General features: G+C 32.3%; 2 pseudogenes across 1 annotated transcript; one reads left to right on the forward strand and one right to left on the reverse strand.

Annotated features, from left to right (window-relative positions):
• Positions 1 to 3,933: 3,933 nt before the first annotated feature.
• LOC149493901 (pentatricopeptide repeat-containing protein At1g71420 pseudogene) lies at positions 3,934 to 5,832 on the reverse strand (annotated as a pseudogene).
• LOC149493902 (disease resistance protein RPV1-like) lies at positions 5,830 to 15,327 on the forward strand (annotated as a pseudogene). The gene is made up of 6 exons (XR_016322691.1): positions 5,830 to 5,847; positions 6,305 to 6,797; positions 7,405 to 7,878; positions 12,889 to 13,502; positions 13,652 to 13,951; positions 14,060 to 15,327. The product of XR_016322691.1 is annotated as a disease resistance protein RPV1-like (transcript).
• Positions 15,328 to 18,435: the final 3,108 nt, after the last annotated feature.

Raw genomic sequence — 18,435 nt, forward strand, 5'->3', positions numbered from 1 at the left:
GGAAATAACAAAGCATTAAATGGAGGTCATGCCACCATTATGCATTATTATTTATTTTTATTATAAAATTATGCATTGTTATTAGGCTTACATGACTACTGATTGATCATAATGTTGGAAAATGGTTGTTGATATATTGTTTTTATTAAACAGATGTGCAGTATGTTAGTGGTAGAACTGCAACTCAGACAGCTGCCATGCAGAAATTAAAAGCTTCTAGGAAGAGGAATAATACGACAACTACTCCTGAATCACAAACTCAGCAGCATACAAAAGTTACTTTAAGTCAACTCAGTTTGCCTCCTTTTGCAAGCCAAGACTAATCATCGTAGTGATTACTTTTTGAGCTAATGACACTTTCTAAAAATTTTAAGACTTTTTGTTTCAGGGTATTAATTAGGATGAATTATGGAATTTTAGATAAGAATTTTAGATAGAAATTCTAGAAAGAATTTTGGACAAACAAGTTATATTGCGGCCTATTGTTTCAGGGATACAACAATCAACCGTATAGTTGATTGTTTAGTGAAAGATAGGATAGATTATAGCTCATACCATAGCTGATATTAGAATTTTGCTCATTTGGATATACTCAGAGCATATTAAAAGGACAAAACATATTACTTTTTAATATAATATATATATATATATATATATATATATATATATATGTGTGTGTGTGTGTGTGTGTGTGTGTGTGTATAGATACATATTATCAATATTTTAGTGTTTGAGATTTATTCTGAATACAACCTGTCAGCTTTATTAAAAAAAAAAAAATACAGAAAAAAAGCTAAATTCAAGATCGAGTACAAAGTAAAATATTTTAATGCAAAATTCAACAATAAATGTCATATCTTAATTGATTATTAAAAAAAAAAAAGGCTCATCATAAATTGAATCGGGTTTATTAATAACAGAAAAGGCCAATTCATTAATTGAAAATGATTTCCATTACAACTAGGATGATAGCTCCAACTCAAACTACAGCTATTGAACTAAATCAAGGCAAACACATAAGTTTCACAATCCTATAATTCAAACTATACATTCAAAACAGCACAAGCATCACTAAACTTACGTAGATAACAAATTTTACAATCATCAAACCTCTCTTTCTTCCTAAGTGCTTCCATACCAATTTCTTTTATTTCCATTTGCAACTCTAATTTATGCATTTTCAGCCCTCCACAAAGCAAGCAAACAATTAAGTAATTTCTGAAGCTTTAACCTCTCTAATGGTAAATGACCGTCCCTTTGAAGGTGCTTTGATATAAACTTCACCAAATAAAAAAAGCGATCAACTAAGTAAATCAACTACATAAAAAAGAACACATTATTTTTAGAACTGGGTTAACATATATGAGAAGTCTAGACATATTCTTTGCAAAATCATAATATGCATTGTATTAAGTGACAAATTCTATGCTTAAAAAATATCAGTTCAAATCTCAATAACTGATAAAGAGATATTAATTAATAGAGATAATGTTAAAAGATTATTAATAATCTACATTGTAGCAATTAATCTATTTTAATTGATAAACCACTGCTAACATCTACTGGGATTAACATTCAACATTTGGTAATTAACAGTAGAACAAACATGTTAAGAAATGAGATTAGGAATACCAGTGTTTAAAAGTACTAGAATTTTAAAAAATGGAGATGCTAAATTCACAAGATTTACTTTCTTTTTTTTCTTTTCTTTTTTAATAAACATACTCATGCTTATAAATTATCTCTAACTTCAATTCTAATCCTATAGTAAAAAAAAGTCTAGCAACGCTAAATGCTAGAAACCTCAAAATTGAAACAATCCAGCAATCAGTTGAATGCCCAAAAAATTCATCCGTAAAAAACTATTGGCTAGAAGAAATTCCTTTGCATTTCAAGCAAACGAACAGTTTTACTCTTTGATACATAACTAGTAATGTTATCAAGTACAGTATTTTTCAATATTATAAAAAATTCTCGTCAGACAGACGTTATCCCTCTAAATCTATAACCTAGAAGTTTTTTTTTTGGTTTTCTTCCACGCAGCCGTTAGTGATACGGTGAACGGCGGCCACGGTAAGCTCTCATGGTCATTTATTTTTTTATTTTTTATAAATAATCTTTATATATAAGTTATTGTCACTCAATTATTGAGATTTATTGTCGTATGTATTTTGAGATTTTATTCTCAGATCTAATTCTGAGTTATAATTGTTACTATTATGGTAATTTTGTTTAGTGTTTTTTGTTATTTGGTTACTCATAAAGAAAGATGAGCAAATCTCCAAAAAAAATTAAAGGTAATCATATCGGACTTATGAAAAGACCATGGGGTCGAACAGTGGTTATGAATAGCCATAAAGTGGAGCAAGCGATTACTGATGACACAAAAATTATGCTATGTCAACTCGATCAAACACTTTAAATTAATATTGTATTTTTTTCATTATTTATATAAGTGATTTATTATTAGGTTTTCTATAAAAAAAATAGAAATATATTGATATGTATCATATATCTGTACACAGTTTCCTCTGAAATTTAGGTTTAATTTCTTCAAAAAAAAAAAAAAAAGTTCTCAAGTTAAAAAAGAGAAGAAAATTTATTCTCCCAATTATGCAGGCTCAATTATGTGTAAATTATTTACTGTAAATTCGAATTATATTATTTTCACTATTGAAGTTATTTTAAAATTATTTTATATATTACTTATTATAATAATTTTATTTTCTAGATTATTAATTTTCTTATAAATAATTACATCAATTTGTTTAGGAATACAAATGCTTATTTACTATAAATTAGAATTATATTATTTTCACAATTGAAGTTGTTTTAAAATTATCTTATTTATTATTTATTATAATAATTTTATTTTCAATATTAGTAATTTTCTTATAAATAACTACATAAATTTGTTTAGAAAATATAATTGCTTATTGAATAAATTAAAAAGATTCACAAAAAATCATCAAAATAAGTAAATAAAACTAAAATGATATTCCATCAGTCCTAAAATATAAATTATTTAAGGTTTTTACACGAGATTAAATAATCAATTAATTCCTCAAAATTATAACAAAACTAGTAGTTGATCTGCGCTTCTTGTGCGGTTACTTACATTATCTAAATGTAATTATCTTAAAAACATTAATAAAATAAAATAATTTAAAATTTTCAAATTCATTAATAATCTATATATCAGTTAAAAAAATAAAATTTTAAAAATATATTCAAGATCCAATCAAATTGTAAAATATAAAATAAAAATTAAAAAATTTCAAAAAAAAAAAATAGAAAGATGAAATGAGAGAACATCTAGAATTTTATTTTTGTTTATATTTTAGTTGAATGATTATTATTATTCAATATTTTATAATTAAACATATTTAAAATTTTAAAAAATACAATTGATTATTTGAAATTTTAAAAAATATACAATAAAAGAAGAATTCTTGAATTATTTTAATTTAATGTTTTTATATAAATTTTCACTATAAAAATTTATATTTTTATTTATATATTGTCTCATTATTTTAATTAATAATTCTTTACTACTCACATGATATTTAAGATTTAATATTATTAACATAATTAATATACATAAATAAATAAAAACATCAATAAACAATTAAACATTTAATATATTTTTTGTTACTGTTTTAATAAAAATCCAAATTAAATTGATTTATTTCCACGATATTATGTTTTAGGAGTATTGATTAGAATTTAATTCATAGAATATATTAGAGTCATATTTAAACACTATAACTATATTAGAGTTTGAGTTAGATATAGATTCATAAAAAATACAAATAATTTTTATTATTCAACTATCAAATATTAATATGCAACAATAATAAAGAAACAAAGCAAGTAGAAAATACAAAATACAAAACTCATCTATAATTAGTTACACCACCATAAAACCAAATGGTCAGTTAAATTATTATTATTATTATTATTATTATTATTAATATTTTAGAGAGAAACCCAATACCAGAAATCTGAAGAACATGTTAAAATTAAATACAAAAAAGGAAGATAAATAATACTGACTTTTAGTTGGGTGAGAGGAGGCAATATCTTCGAGGGTAGATGACAATAAGCGAAGTGGCAGAGACTTTGAGAGGCGGGACGGAAGCTTCAGTTGCTGAAGCATGTTGGTGATTTTGGGCTCTCACGGCTTGGTTTCTTTCTGCCATGATGCTCACGTTACAATGCCTCCGACGCAAGAAAGATGAGTTAAAGATATATTTGTTAAAAATGTACAAAAAAAAAAAAAAAAAGCAAATGCTGTTATAATGCCAGTCCATGAAACTATATCACGACAACAATCTGTCTCTGAAAATAGCTTGTAACAATCAGTGACCTCTCTACCAAGATCTGAATAAGCTTTCACCAATGCAGTTGCAACTTCAATTTGCAACACGAACCCACTTTTGATACTAACACCGTGCAATTGAAGACAAATTTTAAGACCCACATCAACAGTATCACTATAACTTTCACTCAACGAAGAACAGACACTAAGCAGCGTGGCACGATCAAAACCAATTGCTTCACTATGCATTTGCCTAAATAGACTAATAGCTTTTTCCCCAAGTTTTTTACATGCAACCCTGCAATCATTGAGTTCCAAGAAACAATATTACGAACTTGTAAACTCTCAAACACATTCCAAGCTTCATCTCTATTACTGCTATCATAAAATTTACTATACATGGAAATAAGTGCATTTCCTATATAAACACTAGAATCTAAACCCATTTTCATAGCAAGAGCATGCACTTGCGCACCATATTGATAGTCACAACATGCAAGCACACTTGTAAACGCAAATTCATTTGGTTGGCAATTCATTAACATCTCAGTAAACAAAACAAAGCAATTATAGGCTTGCCCCTGTTGAGCATACCCAGAAATGAGAGCTGTCCAAGAGACAACATTTCTTTCAGGCATTTCATCGAATAGCTGGTGTGCGTAATCCAAATCCCCGCATTTCGCATACATGTTGATTAGATGGTTTGTCACAAACAAGCCTAACGGATAGTTATGATTAGTGGAAAGCATGTGCTGGTGTAAGAGTATGCCTTCTTGAAGGTATCCATGGCGAGCAAACGCATTAAAGAGAGTGGTATAGGTATATTGGGAATAGGGTAGTGGTGGAGGTGATGGTGCATTGTAAAAAAGAGAGAGCGCTTCATTAACGCGGCCGCGCATGGAAAGAACGCGCAGCTCGTTGAGAAGGTTGTTCGCGTTCGATGTTGCGCTCCAATATTGAGGAAGACTGCTGGAGCTGAAGGTCCGGAGGGAGAAATGCCGCGCGCGAATGTTCGTTCGTAACATTACGAAAGTGGCAAATGGTCGATCGAACTGTAAGAGTCGTTAAAGGGACCAAAACCAAAGTGAGTCGATATGAATTTGTAACAAATGCCATTTTTTCAGTCAGAATAGCTTTTTTCTGTCCATTGAGCTTATAGATCCTGATGGTTATGATTCGGTTTGATTTGATTTAAAAACTCTATTTAAACCAAATTTAGAGTAATGGTTTGAAAAAGCTTAAATCAAACCAAAATTATGAGGATACTCGGTTGAATTAAACTTATAAAGGTCATTTGGTTTAATTTAGCTCGGTTGATGATTTAGCGGCAGTCTGAAAAGAAAAGGAAAATTTCAAACATAATAACCAAGTCAAAACTGTTACTCTCTTTGTTACAATTTAACAGACAAGGTGGAGTTTCTTGATAATCAAAGTCAACGGATGGATGATATTTCTCTCCGTTGTGGTATTAGCTGATCGATGCAAAAAATTTTTGCTTGTGGGAGTGAAAACTCTATATTTTCAGTGTAAGTTAAAACTCTATTCCTTCTGATATTTATTTCAATTTGCTTTCTGTCTTTCTGATAGATATGTAAATTAGGTTCCTTTCTTTCTGATTGCTTACATTTATTGGTTCCACTTCCAACCTGAAGTTGAGTCTGACTAATCATGTTTGAGCTTCGTTCTCTTTTTCTGAAGGGAGGTGATATGAGAAATCTTATCTTGTTTATTTTTTTGTTTGTTTAATTGTTTAATATGTGCTAGTTAAAGAATTTATTAAAAAGACATGAATAATAGATACAATATTTCTTCTATTTATTTATTTATTTTTATCCAATTAGAAGAATTTTTAAAATTTTTAATGTTTAATGGTCTTCAAGTTGTAGAATGTGGAGTCCTTTTCTTGTATTATTGGATTCGATTATTATTTCTATGGCTCAGCACTTGTGATTAATGATTATCTTTTTTATTTTAATTTTCCAGAAAAAAAGTGTCACCTCACCTAGGATATATACGGCATCTTCTTCTACTGTTCGTAAACGCAAGTATGATCTGTTTCTTAGCTTCAGAGGTGAGGATACTCGTGATAATTTTACTAGTCATCTCTATGATGCTTTGTGTCGTAAAAAAGTCAAGACCTTCATAGACAATGACCTTCAAAGAGGGGAAGAAATAACTCCTGCCCTTTTGAGAACGATTGAATAATCGATGATTTCTGTAATCATTTTCTCAAAAAACTATGCATCTTGGATGAAATGTCCAAAATTATTGAATGCAAAGATACTTATGGACAGGCAGTTTTACCAGTTTTCTATCATATAGATCCATCTCTTTTACAAGAACAAAGCGGGTGTTTTGCAGATGCATTTACTCATGTTGATAAGAACTTTAAGGAGAAAATGGAAAAAGTCCCAAGGTGGAGGGTTGACTTGATGAAAGCGGCTAGTTTATCTGGATTTGATTCTCAGGTGATCGGGTATGTGCATATTAATAAACCCCTTAAATTTTCTAATCTTTAATAAAACAAAATGAAAACGGTATAAATCATGTACTTAGAGTTGGAAGGCTGTGACAGAGTTGAACTTTTTCTCCTTTGTGAATTTTCTTGTCTTGTTTGAAAATGCAGCAAGACAACTTATTTTATATATGTTAGCAAGCGACAACAAGTTAGAAAATTTTGCTCTCTAGATTTTTGTACAAGTTCTGGACGCACATCCTCTTTGCTGAATACCAACTAACAAGCACACACAGTTTTCCCAAGTTATCTAATAACTTATATGAGATTTGTTGCTGCAAGATGATACCTCTACACTTTAATCCTCTCACTCCTAAGCAGGTTTTCTTTTCTCGAAATAGCATGTCTAGTAGAGACTTTAGTAGACAACAATCTAATCTGTTCTTGTAAAAGAGATGGATCTAATTTGTAGAAAAATTAGATCATTTGTGTTAATCTAACTTCTTATAGACTTCCTCCCATTGTTGCAGACAATGATAAAAAAGAAAATGATGATTTATGAAAACTCTTATCAATTCCTTTGTTTCCTTCTCACATGTTACTACCACTTGTTCTTTATATTCTGTAGACCTGAGGCCAAGCTTGTGAATGATACTGTGAAACATATTATGAAGAAGTTGAATCATGCATCCTCTAGATATTCAAAGGGCCTGATTGGAATAGACTTTCACATTGAACAAATTAAAAAGTTGTTATGCTTTGGGTCACCTGCAGATGGTCGGATTGTGGGAATTTGGGGTATCGGCGGCATAGGTAAGATGACTATTGCTGAAGCAATTTTCAATACTCTTTCAAGTCAATATGAAGGCTGCTGCTTTCTAAAAAATATTAAGGAAGTCTCAAAATGATGTGGGCTAGATTTTTTAAAACAAAAACTATTATTTGAAATATTAGAGGGAGAAAATCTAAATTTTCTATCTCCCAACGTAGGATCCATTTTCAATGAGGACAGGCTCCAGTGCCCAAAGGCTTTTCTTGTTCTTGATGATGTGGAAGATGTAAATCAATTAGATTCCCTAATTAGAAGATCTGATCTCGGTTTGTGTAAATTTAATGGGGAAAAATATTTTCTTATATTTGATTCATCAATAGGGACACATATATATACACATACAAAATACTATAAACCTATTAGAAATCTAACTCCTAATAGAGTTCTATTTACAACTCCTAATAGAGTTCTATTTACAACTAATCCTTAACACTCCCCCTCAAGTTAGAGCATAGATATTAATCATGCCCAACTTGTTACAAAGATAGTTAACCCGAGGTCCATTTAGAGCTTTTGTAAAGATATCTCCTAACTGTTCTCTTGTTTTAATGTGTCCTGTAGAGATAACACCCTGTTGTATCTTTTCACGAATGAAATGACAATCAATCTCGATATGTTTTGTTCGTTCATGGAATACTGGATTTGATGCAATGTGAAGAGCAGCTTGATTATCACACCATAACTTTGCAGGCAAGGATGACTTGAAGCCAATTTCCTCTAACAACTGACGAATCCAAATTAACTCACAAGCAGGTTGTGCCATAGCTCGATATTCTGATTCAGCACTTGATCCTGAGACTACATTTTGTTTCTTGCTCCTCCACGATATCAGGTTTCCACCTACAAAGACACAATATCTTGAAGTTGATCTTTTATCAACCTTCGAACCTGCCCAATCCGCATCTGAAAAACATTCAATGTTCAAATGCCTATGATTACTGTAAAGCAGGCCACGACCCGGATTACCTTTTAAGTAGCACAAAATCTGTCCTAAAGCTTCCCAATGGATAACAGTAGGAGAAGACATAAATTGGCTTAAGATGCTCACAGAGTAAGCAATATCTGGACGTGTTACGGTAAGATAATTCAATTTGTTCACTAACTTTCTATACATCTCAGGATCATCAAATAACTCGCCATCAATTGAAAGTTGCAAATTAGGAGTCATTGGAGCACTGCATGGCTTGGCACCCAACTTTCCAGTTTCCTTCAGTAAGTCAAGGACATACTTCCTTTGATATAAGAAGATGCCTCTCTTACACCTAGACACTTCAATACCCAAAAAATACTTCAGCAATCCTAAGTCTTTTATCTAGAATTGGGTCTGGAGAAATGACTTGAGTGATGTAATGCCAGCTGAATCACTCCCTGTAATAACGATGTCATCAACATAAACCACAAGTAGAATCAAACTAGTCTTAGTACTTCTGAAAAATACAGAATGATCAAAAGTACTCTTCTGCATGCCAAATTGATGTACCACATTGCAAAATCTACCAAACCAAGCTCGAGGACTCTGTTTTAAGCCATAAAGAGATTTTCGAAGTTTACACACTTTACCCGACTCCCCCTGAGCAACAAAGCCTGGTGGTTGCTCCATGTAAACTTCCTCCTGAAGATCCCCATGAAGAAAGGCATTCTTAATGTCCAGCTGATGTAAAGGTCAGTCAAAAGTGGCTGCTAAAGAAATAAATAAACGAACAGAAGACAATTTGGCGATAGGAGAAAAAGTATCAGAATAATCAAGGCCATAAATCTGGGAATAGCCCTTTGCAACTAATCGAGCCTTGAGACGAGCAACAGTCCCATCAGGATTCACTTTAATGGTGAAAACCCACTTACAACCAATAGCCTTCTTACTTGTCGGGAGAGGCGAAAGATCCCAAGTACCATTCGTATCTAAGGCAGTCATCTCCTCTTTCATTGCTGCACACCAACCAGGATGGGACAAAGCTTGGACAACAGTTTGAGGAATAGAGACAGAGTCGAGGTTACTTACAAAACAATGAGATGAAGAAGAAAGATGATCATAACTGACAAAAGAGGAAATAGGGTAGGTACACTTGCATTTACCTTTTCGAAGAGCAATGGGAAGGTCAAGGTCTGACTGGGGAGTAGATGGCACAAGCTCAGGTTGAGTGGACAAAACCGGATCTTCTGTTGAAGCGGCAGGTGGAGGAAGTGAGTCAAGAGTTTCTGGTCTCCTGGAATAAACCTGTTCAAAACGAGAGTGTGCAGATGTTGGTGGAAGAGCGGGAATAGGAGCAGTAGACACAAGAGTAGGAGTAGGAGCAAGGTCAGGAATAGGAGCAGGAGCAGGAGAGTTAGGAACTTGCTGGATAGCATAGACTAAAAGGTCATCATCCTCCCCCTCACTCTTATATATAGAAGAAGGAAAAAATGGAGTATTCTTAAAAAATGTGGCATATGCAGAAATAAGAAAACGGTCAAGATCGGGAGAGAAACAACGATACCCTTTTTGATGCCGAGAATACCCAAGGAAAACACAACGAAGGGACTTTGGATCTAATTTGGAAACCTGTGGACGAACATCACGAACAAAACAAGTACAACCAAAAATACGAGGTTCAATGGGCAATAGAAGTTTAGAAGGAAACAAGACATTATAAGGAATTGCACCATTAAGAACAGAAGAAGGCATGCGATTAATCAAAAAACATGCAGTAGAGACAGCATCAGCCCAAAAATGTTTAGGACCTTCATTTGGAATAGAAGTGCCCTAACAACCTCAAGAAGATGTCGATTTTTTCTTTCTGCAACCCCATTTTGAGAAGGAGTATCAACACAAGATGTTTGATGGAGAATACCATTTTGTGACATATAAGATTGGAAGGAACTAGATAGGCATTCTTTAGCATTATCACTGTGCAATATGCGAATAGAGGTATTAAATTGAGTTATAATTTCAGCACAAAAGGAATAGAAAATAGAGAATATCTCAGAACGAGTTTTCATTAAAAATAACCAAGTAACATGAGAATAATCATCCACAAAAGTTACAAAATACCGAAAGCCAATTTTAGAAATAACAAGACATGGACCCCAAACATCAAAATGAACTAACTCAAAAGGGGATGAAACCCGTTTATTGACTTGAGGAACTAAAGGTAAACGATGATGTTTGGCAAATTGACAAGATTCACATTCTGAAATTGATAAAGACTGAAACTGTTGACACAACTTCTTTAAAGTAGACAATGAAGGATGACCCAAACGATAATGAACCTCAAGAGGAGATAGAGCACTAGCACAAGCCAGAGATGATGAAACGTGTTCATCCAGAAGATAAAGGCCACCAGACTCACGTCCTCTATCAATAATCCACTTCGTCAAAAGATCCTGAAACACACAATATGTAGGATAAAATTTGACACAATAATTCAGCATACGAGTAATTTTGCTAACAGATAATAGATTAAACGAAAAACGAGGCAAACAAAAAATAAAAGACAATGGAAGAGATGGAATGGGATTAGCGGTGCCAATGCACTTGACAGGAGATGTGGACCCATCAGCTAGAGTAACATGACGATTAAATTGTTTAGGTTCTTTTAATGAGGATAAGAGACTAGGGTTACCTGTCATGTGATCGGTGCAACCAGAATTAATGACCCACTCTGATGAGGTAGACATAAGACATGAAGGGGGAGTACCTGAGTTGGCAGCAGCAGCAATTGAGGAATCAGTAGACTTAGAAAAACAGTATCTAGAGAGCTCAGCATACTCCGCAGCAGAAATTGTTACATTGTCGTCAGAAGAAGTAACTGCGGAATCGTGAGTTGCCATATTTACCCTTGGCGGCTTATTGATCAGTTTCTTGCAATACCATTTAGTGTGACCAGGTTCATGGCAATAATGGCAGATAAGAATGCTTGCCTCCCGAGTGATTGTTCCATTACTACGGTTATTTCCTCCTCTTCCTCTATGTCCTGGCTGTCTAGCTACTTGATTACAACTCACAAGGACACTATTATCAAAAGGGGAAGGCGTATGAGAACTTTCAATACGTATCAATCTAACGAAAGTCTCCTGAAGAGCGGTAATATCACTGCCTGAAAGAACTTGTGATTTGGCAGTTTCAAAAATTGGAGCAAGACCTGCAAGAAAACTCATCACAACCATTTGTTCTCGCTGCGTCTGTTGAACCTTAACATCAGGACTAAAAGGCAATAAAACATTAAGTTCCTCGTAAATCTTCTTAAATTCCATGAAATAAGTTGTAAGGGGCTTATCTTGCTGTTCGGCCCAATAAAATCCTTTGCAGACCTCATACATACGAGACAGATTATCTTTTCCCGAGTACAAAAATATAATCCATTAATTCGTTAACAAACTCACAATGATTAATTAACCCAACCACTTCACTGTCAAGAGAGTTGCGAATCAGTAGAAATAACTTAGCATCTTCTCTTAGCCAACTTTGTCTATTGTCACCAATTGGTGGATCATCAATTAGATGATCATCTTTTTCAACACTCCTCAAATAAATTCTAATTGTCTTACTCCAATCTAAATAATTAGTTCCTTTCAATTTATGTTCTGTGATTTTATTCATTGCTGGGATCAATTCAGTAATAATAGCTTTAGAATCTGTGGGTTTAGTTTCCATTAATAAAAAACAAAATACCCCAACAGCAACCAAATAATAGCATGAACCCAACAGAACAGTAGGAACACCAAAAGGAACTGAAAGCCGCAAACAGCAGTAGCAAAAAACAAAGAAAGTGCCTACCAGATGCTGCCAGAATCGAAACCTAACCACTGGAAAAGAATCTGGACGTCGCGTCGATCCTAGGGGACGAAATCTGGTCATCGAAAACTGTCGGACGCACCTCCACTCGCCGGCGCGTGAGATGACGTCCGATTCTTTTGACGACGCGTGAGGCACACTCGCCGGTCTTCAGGTCACCCGATTTGGTGGAGACGCCGATCGGAGGTCACTTTTCCTTCCTTGGGTGGCGGTGAGACAAAAGCAAAGGCCTAGGTGGGAGACCTAGACTGACAGGCGCGAAACAGAGTTGTCGCTGGTCGCCGGAAACGTCAACGCAGAAACCGCAAGAAAAAAAAAATGCTAACGAGCCAAAGGCTCTGATAACATGTAAATTTAATGGGGAAAAATATTTTCTTATATTTGATTCATCAATAGGCACACATATATATACACATACAAGATACTATAAACCTATTAGAAATCTAACTCCTAATAAAGTTCTATTTACAACTCCTAATAGAGTTCTATTTACAACTAATCCTTAACAGTTTGGGAAGCAGAGTTATTGTGACATCTAGAGACAGGCAGGTTCTTAAGAATACAGTTGATGATGTATATGAAGTTGAGGGATTAAATGATGATGAAGCTCTTCAATGTTCAGTTTGAATGCTTTTAAGAAAAACTATCCTCCGAAAGAATAGATTTATCAAATAAGGTGGTTAATTATGCTCAGGGAAACCCATTGGCACTTAAAGTTTTGGGTTCATATCCATTTGATAGAAGCAAACAAGATTGGGAAAGCGCACTAGACAAACTTGGAAGAAGTCGACATTCTCAAATTTGCCATGTGTTAAGAATAAGCTTTGATGCGCTAGATGATGGAGAGAAAAGTGTATTTCTTGATATTGCTTGCTTTTTTAAGGGGCATCAAATTGATTTCGTGAAAAGAATCTATGATGGTTGTGGTTTCTCAGCTGACATTAGAATTAGTGTTCTAGTTGATAGATGGCCCATTACTGTCCTTGAAAACAAACTAGGGATACATGACTTATTGCTTGAAATGGCTCATGAAATTGTTCGGCAGGAATCTATTGTCAAGCTGGGCAAACTCAGTAGACTTTGGAATCCTACTGATATTCTTCAAGTGTTGACCAAAAATCTGGTAAGAGCATATGCATTATGTGTGTATATATTCCTGTTTGGTGTGTACTATGTGTCCTTTATGCACAAACGCATACATACAGAAGTAAGTTGGAACCTTTATATATTTACATAACTTATGCTTTATTTATTCCTGGATGTGAACTTTAGGGAACTGAAAAAGTTGAAGGGATATTTTTGGATGCATCAACAATTGGAGAAGTGTACTTGAGTTCTAGAGCTTTTGTGAACATGAATAATCTCAGACTACTTGAAGTTTACAATGCTAGAGTTGGAAATAACAGTAAATTGCACCTTCATAATGACCTTGGGTTTCTTTCTGATGAGTTAAGGTATCTCCACTGGGATGGATACCGATTAAGCTCTATGCCATCTAATTTTCAAGCAGAGAAACTTGTTGAACTGAACCTGGCATACATCAATGTTAAACAACTGTGGACAGGAGTTCAGGTATGCTGTAATATCTATCTTCATGCTTTTTTTTCTATTACCCTTTCTTTTTCTTACAAGAAAAAAATGTGTTGTTGGGTAAGTGCTAATTTCTTCTATCATTTGTAGAATCTTGTGAGCTTGAAAGACATCAATCTCAGCAATTCTGAGCACTTGACTACTTTCCCAGACCTATCACAGGCCAAGAATCTTGAAAGAATTAATATTGAAAACTATCGTAGCTTGATAGAAGTGTCGTCACCCATTCAGTTTTTAGACAATGTTGTTGATTTAAATATGAAATGCTGCGGAAGCCTTATGCATCTCCCAATTGGCACTAAAATGAGATCTCTCAAGACAATCAACCGTTCTGGTTGCTTCTGTTCTTATTTTGGTGGTTGGTATGGTAAAGGAACTCTCGTTATGTTGAGTAATTCCCTTGGTGCTGTGATGCTAAGTGCTTTCAGCGTAGCTTTCTTATTTCTCATGAATTGTTTTTTGTTTGAAAGCTCTAGAATATTTGAATGTTGAATGAATTTGTGGAAGAGCTTAAATTTAGCCACAAACAAAGAGACAAACTTCATTAAATCATGAGAAGTTAGTATTGACTTCTTTGTGGAAAGCTAGTATCATGTTGCTATATAAAGCAACCCTAGTTAATGAAAGTGTAAGAGAGAAAAACCTGAAAGCTAGAGTTTGAAAGAGAGCTTTATAAGAATATTAATTTATGTAGAAAAAATGAAGAAGAAAAGAAAAAAGAAGATTTGTATTGGAATCAACTTTGTTTTTACTTCCTTAAACTCTGATATATTGCTTTCTTTGTTTTATCTCCTCCTCTCAATCTCCAACACATTACTTCTAATTCTAGATACATTAATGGAAAATTTCGAAGGCAATATCCCATTTTCTTTGGATATGATCCATGTGTGGATCTTACAAAATATGATCATTTCTGTAAATACAGAAAGGTAGTAGTTGAATTCTATCCTGAAGATATGGATGGCAATCCTTTACACTGTTGCAAAGTGATGAATTGTGGTGTACGTATACCGCATCTGAAGAAGAGATATTATGCCCATGTCCTTTCATTGATGAATAGAGGAAGCACTGTCCAAAATTGAAGGTGCATATCTTCAAGGAGGTCGAACAAGCGTGCTCAGTAAAATTCGCCCCTTTGGGTGTTTTGATGTGGTTGATGAGGAAGATACAAACATTGTTGCCTCAGAAATATATAACAGACGTTCAGTTAGTTATACTTGCTCCATTTCCAACGAGGGAAGAGTTCGAAGCTGTTGCCAAAAGAATTAAGAAATAAAAACGTGGACTTCCATTATGTTTTTTAAAAAGCATGTTTCATGTATTTCAGTGAATCAAATCAAATATTCGATAACTCAACATTTTGGCCATTTACTTTTTTCTCTCCTCTACCTCCATTTCTTTCCCTCTAATTTTATCTTTTTAGTTTTGTTTTTGTGTTCTTGTGTGTTTTTCTTGAACAATTCTCAAATCTGTCACTTAGATACATTTTGAATAAATATCTCATATATATTTGTTTTAATAGATTTCTGAGTATATGTTCTTACATCTGTGTTTTGATATATTTTGAGTTTTAGTCAATCTTTAATACAGATTATTGTCACCACTTTCGTAGTGGTTTTGCCAGCATTAATTAGTTACTTGCCTACCACCAATAAGGGTGAGATTATTTAGTCGGTTTGGTTAGTTTGATTTAAATTATTTATCGAACGAAATTAATTGAATTAATCGAATTTAGCTGAATGATATATTCAACTATATTAAACTATTCGAATTAATTTTTCATTAACTGTGCCAAAAGAAAAGAAAATAGAAACTGAATTAACTGATTGATATTTACTGAAATATCTCATTAACCGATTTTAACTGAATTAACCTTAACGTTTTAACAAATTTAACATTCCTAATTCTAAATAAATATTGAAAAAATCTCATTTTATTCCTCAATTAATTTGATTAACATGGTTAGATTCAATTTTAACTGAACCATAACTGATCATTGAATAAATTTAAATTTATTAACGAGCCGAAAACTGATCACCAATTCATCGAATTAAATTGGCCAAACCTTTCGCTCATCTCTAGCGACTACCACTTTGAATATAGCCTTTAAAGATTTAATTATATCTGGAGTTTATCTTAAAAAAAAAAAAAAAACATGAATCTCCAAAATATTAGTGGAAGCCGATTACTACTTTTACTGAAAAGAATAAAAACATTAAATTATTATACAGTTCTAAACACAACAATAAGTCAATAACTAATCTAACCATAGATCCTACATTTTGAAACCAGAACCATGACAAATTCTTCGCTTCGTTGTCTAGTCGAGTTGCTCTGTGACTCTGTCATTTCCTAAAAATGCTCTCTTTTCAACTTTGTAGGGTATGATATGCTAAAAGTAATTTAATAATAGTAGTTTTCTTTTTCCAATTTTGTAGGGTAATACTTTCTTATTTAGTTTGAAAAGTATTTGTAAGTAATATTACATATAAAGACTATAAAATACCCTTCTCATTTAAAATTTTTTAATATAATATATTAAAATTTCATTAAAAACTTCAAATCAATACAAATAATATAAAGAGGACATGACCCTCTCCTAAAGATTAGACATAGAATAAAATAATTATTGTTCGCTGATCTAATAAAAAAATCATAATAAAAATTAGAAGGTAAACTTCAAAATAAATTGATAGATCTTTAAAAGTGGCTGGTTAGATATACTCCCTGAATCTTGTATACATGAGCTAATTATCTATGAACTAATTGCTTATGACGAACATAAAGGATTTGAACCACTAAATCTAATGAAAGAATAAGTCGCACTACCAGACTCTAAAAGACAAAGATCGTCATGTAGTTGAATAATTCTCCATAAATTGCACATCTGTCCAATAAAACTAAACAAATGCAAAAAAAAAAAAAAAAAAAAAAAAAAAAAAAAAAAAAGCTCTAAGTAAAATGGAGAGATCATAAACTCCACACAAGATCGAGATAAACCATAAAAAATAGCAAAAACATAAAGAATATAAATCTATGCCAGAATAAACATAAATATGTAATTTATCTAACAAAAAACATAAAAATTAGCAATAAAACTAAAAATATAAGGAGGGACTGTCACAAGAGACAATAATCAGCCCCTCCTCGTATCTACATGCTTGATTTTGTGTTTGAATGGAGAAAATGGAAGAAAATTTTAAATGAGAGAGAGGTGGCGGTTTCTCAAGACGTTAAAAAGTCTCTTCTCATTTAATTTTTTTTTGTTGAAAACTTAATAGTGCATTAATAATAAATATAAGTTGAGTATATCATAGTATTCTGATAGGAATAAGAAATATAAATATAGAAAATTGAAATCTTCTGTTTGGAGATGTTCTTGATCTTGGCCAAAGAGATTAATCTTCCTGGTAAAAATTGGTCCATTTTTTAAATAAGACAACAAAAGAAACCTTTCACAATATTTTCCCGAATATTGTTTTTTCAAAAACTTGTTACAACTGACGTTTGTAGAAGAGTTTAATTTACCAAACTGTAATAGAGGAACAGGTCGCACTATCAAGTTCCATTGGTAAAAGAAATTTACCCGAACTTGAAGAGCTGAATTCTCCAACCACAAGCAACTAACAATCCATCTTGTCTTTCAAACTACCTAATAAATAAAAGATCCACGTAAAAACTCCTCAATAATGAGGAATAACCCCGTGAGTGGAAATAAATTAATAACCCCACTAAGAGGGAGGGAAGCAAAAACACTCAAAATCTACAGATCTGAGATACTAAATCTAAATTTTATTCCAAACGATTATAGATTTGAAAATTATTAAAAAGAAAATTAAACAAAATAAAATCTAAAAGAATATAAGAAAGAGAGAGTCACAGAGACACGGCTAGGATTTCTAGCAACTCCCTTCTCATTTAAGTTGTTATTTATATATATAACTTGATTAATTTTTTCAATGAAATTACATATTAATTTGTGAATATTAAATTAACAGTTGCAGAGTGATATTGTAGAGTGGGAGAAGAGAACCAAAAGAAGGAAGAGAAAAAATAGAAATAAACATGAATAATACGTGAAACTAATTTTTAAAATAAAATTATAATCTGTAAAATTCTCTATAATTTAATTAAATAATACAACTTAAATTTAAATGATAAGTATAGAATTTTAAATATAAATGATCAGATATTTAACTTTTTTTTAGTTTACCAAATGTTGTATAGAGAAAAAATAGAAATAAAAATGAATAATACGTGAAACTAATTTTTAAAATAAAATTATAATCTGTAAAATTCTCTATAATTTAATTAAATAATACAACTTAAATTTAAATGATAAGTATAGAATTTTAAATATAAATGATCAGATATTTAACTTTTTTTTAGTTTACCAAATGTTGTATTTATTCTTTATAATTTCTTAGATTTTACTTATTAATATTTTGTAATAATTTTAATATATT

Source organism: Jatropha curcas, chromosome 9 (genome assembly GCF_041381405.1).
Source record: "Jatropha curcas cultivar XTBG-Jc1 chromosome 9, XTBG_Jcur_1.0, whole genome shotgun sequence".
NCBI lineage: Eukaryota > Viridiplantae > Streptophyta > Magnoliopsida > Malpighiales > Euphorbiaceae > Jatropha > Jatropha curcas.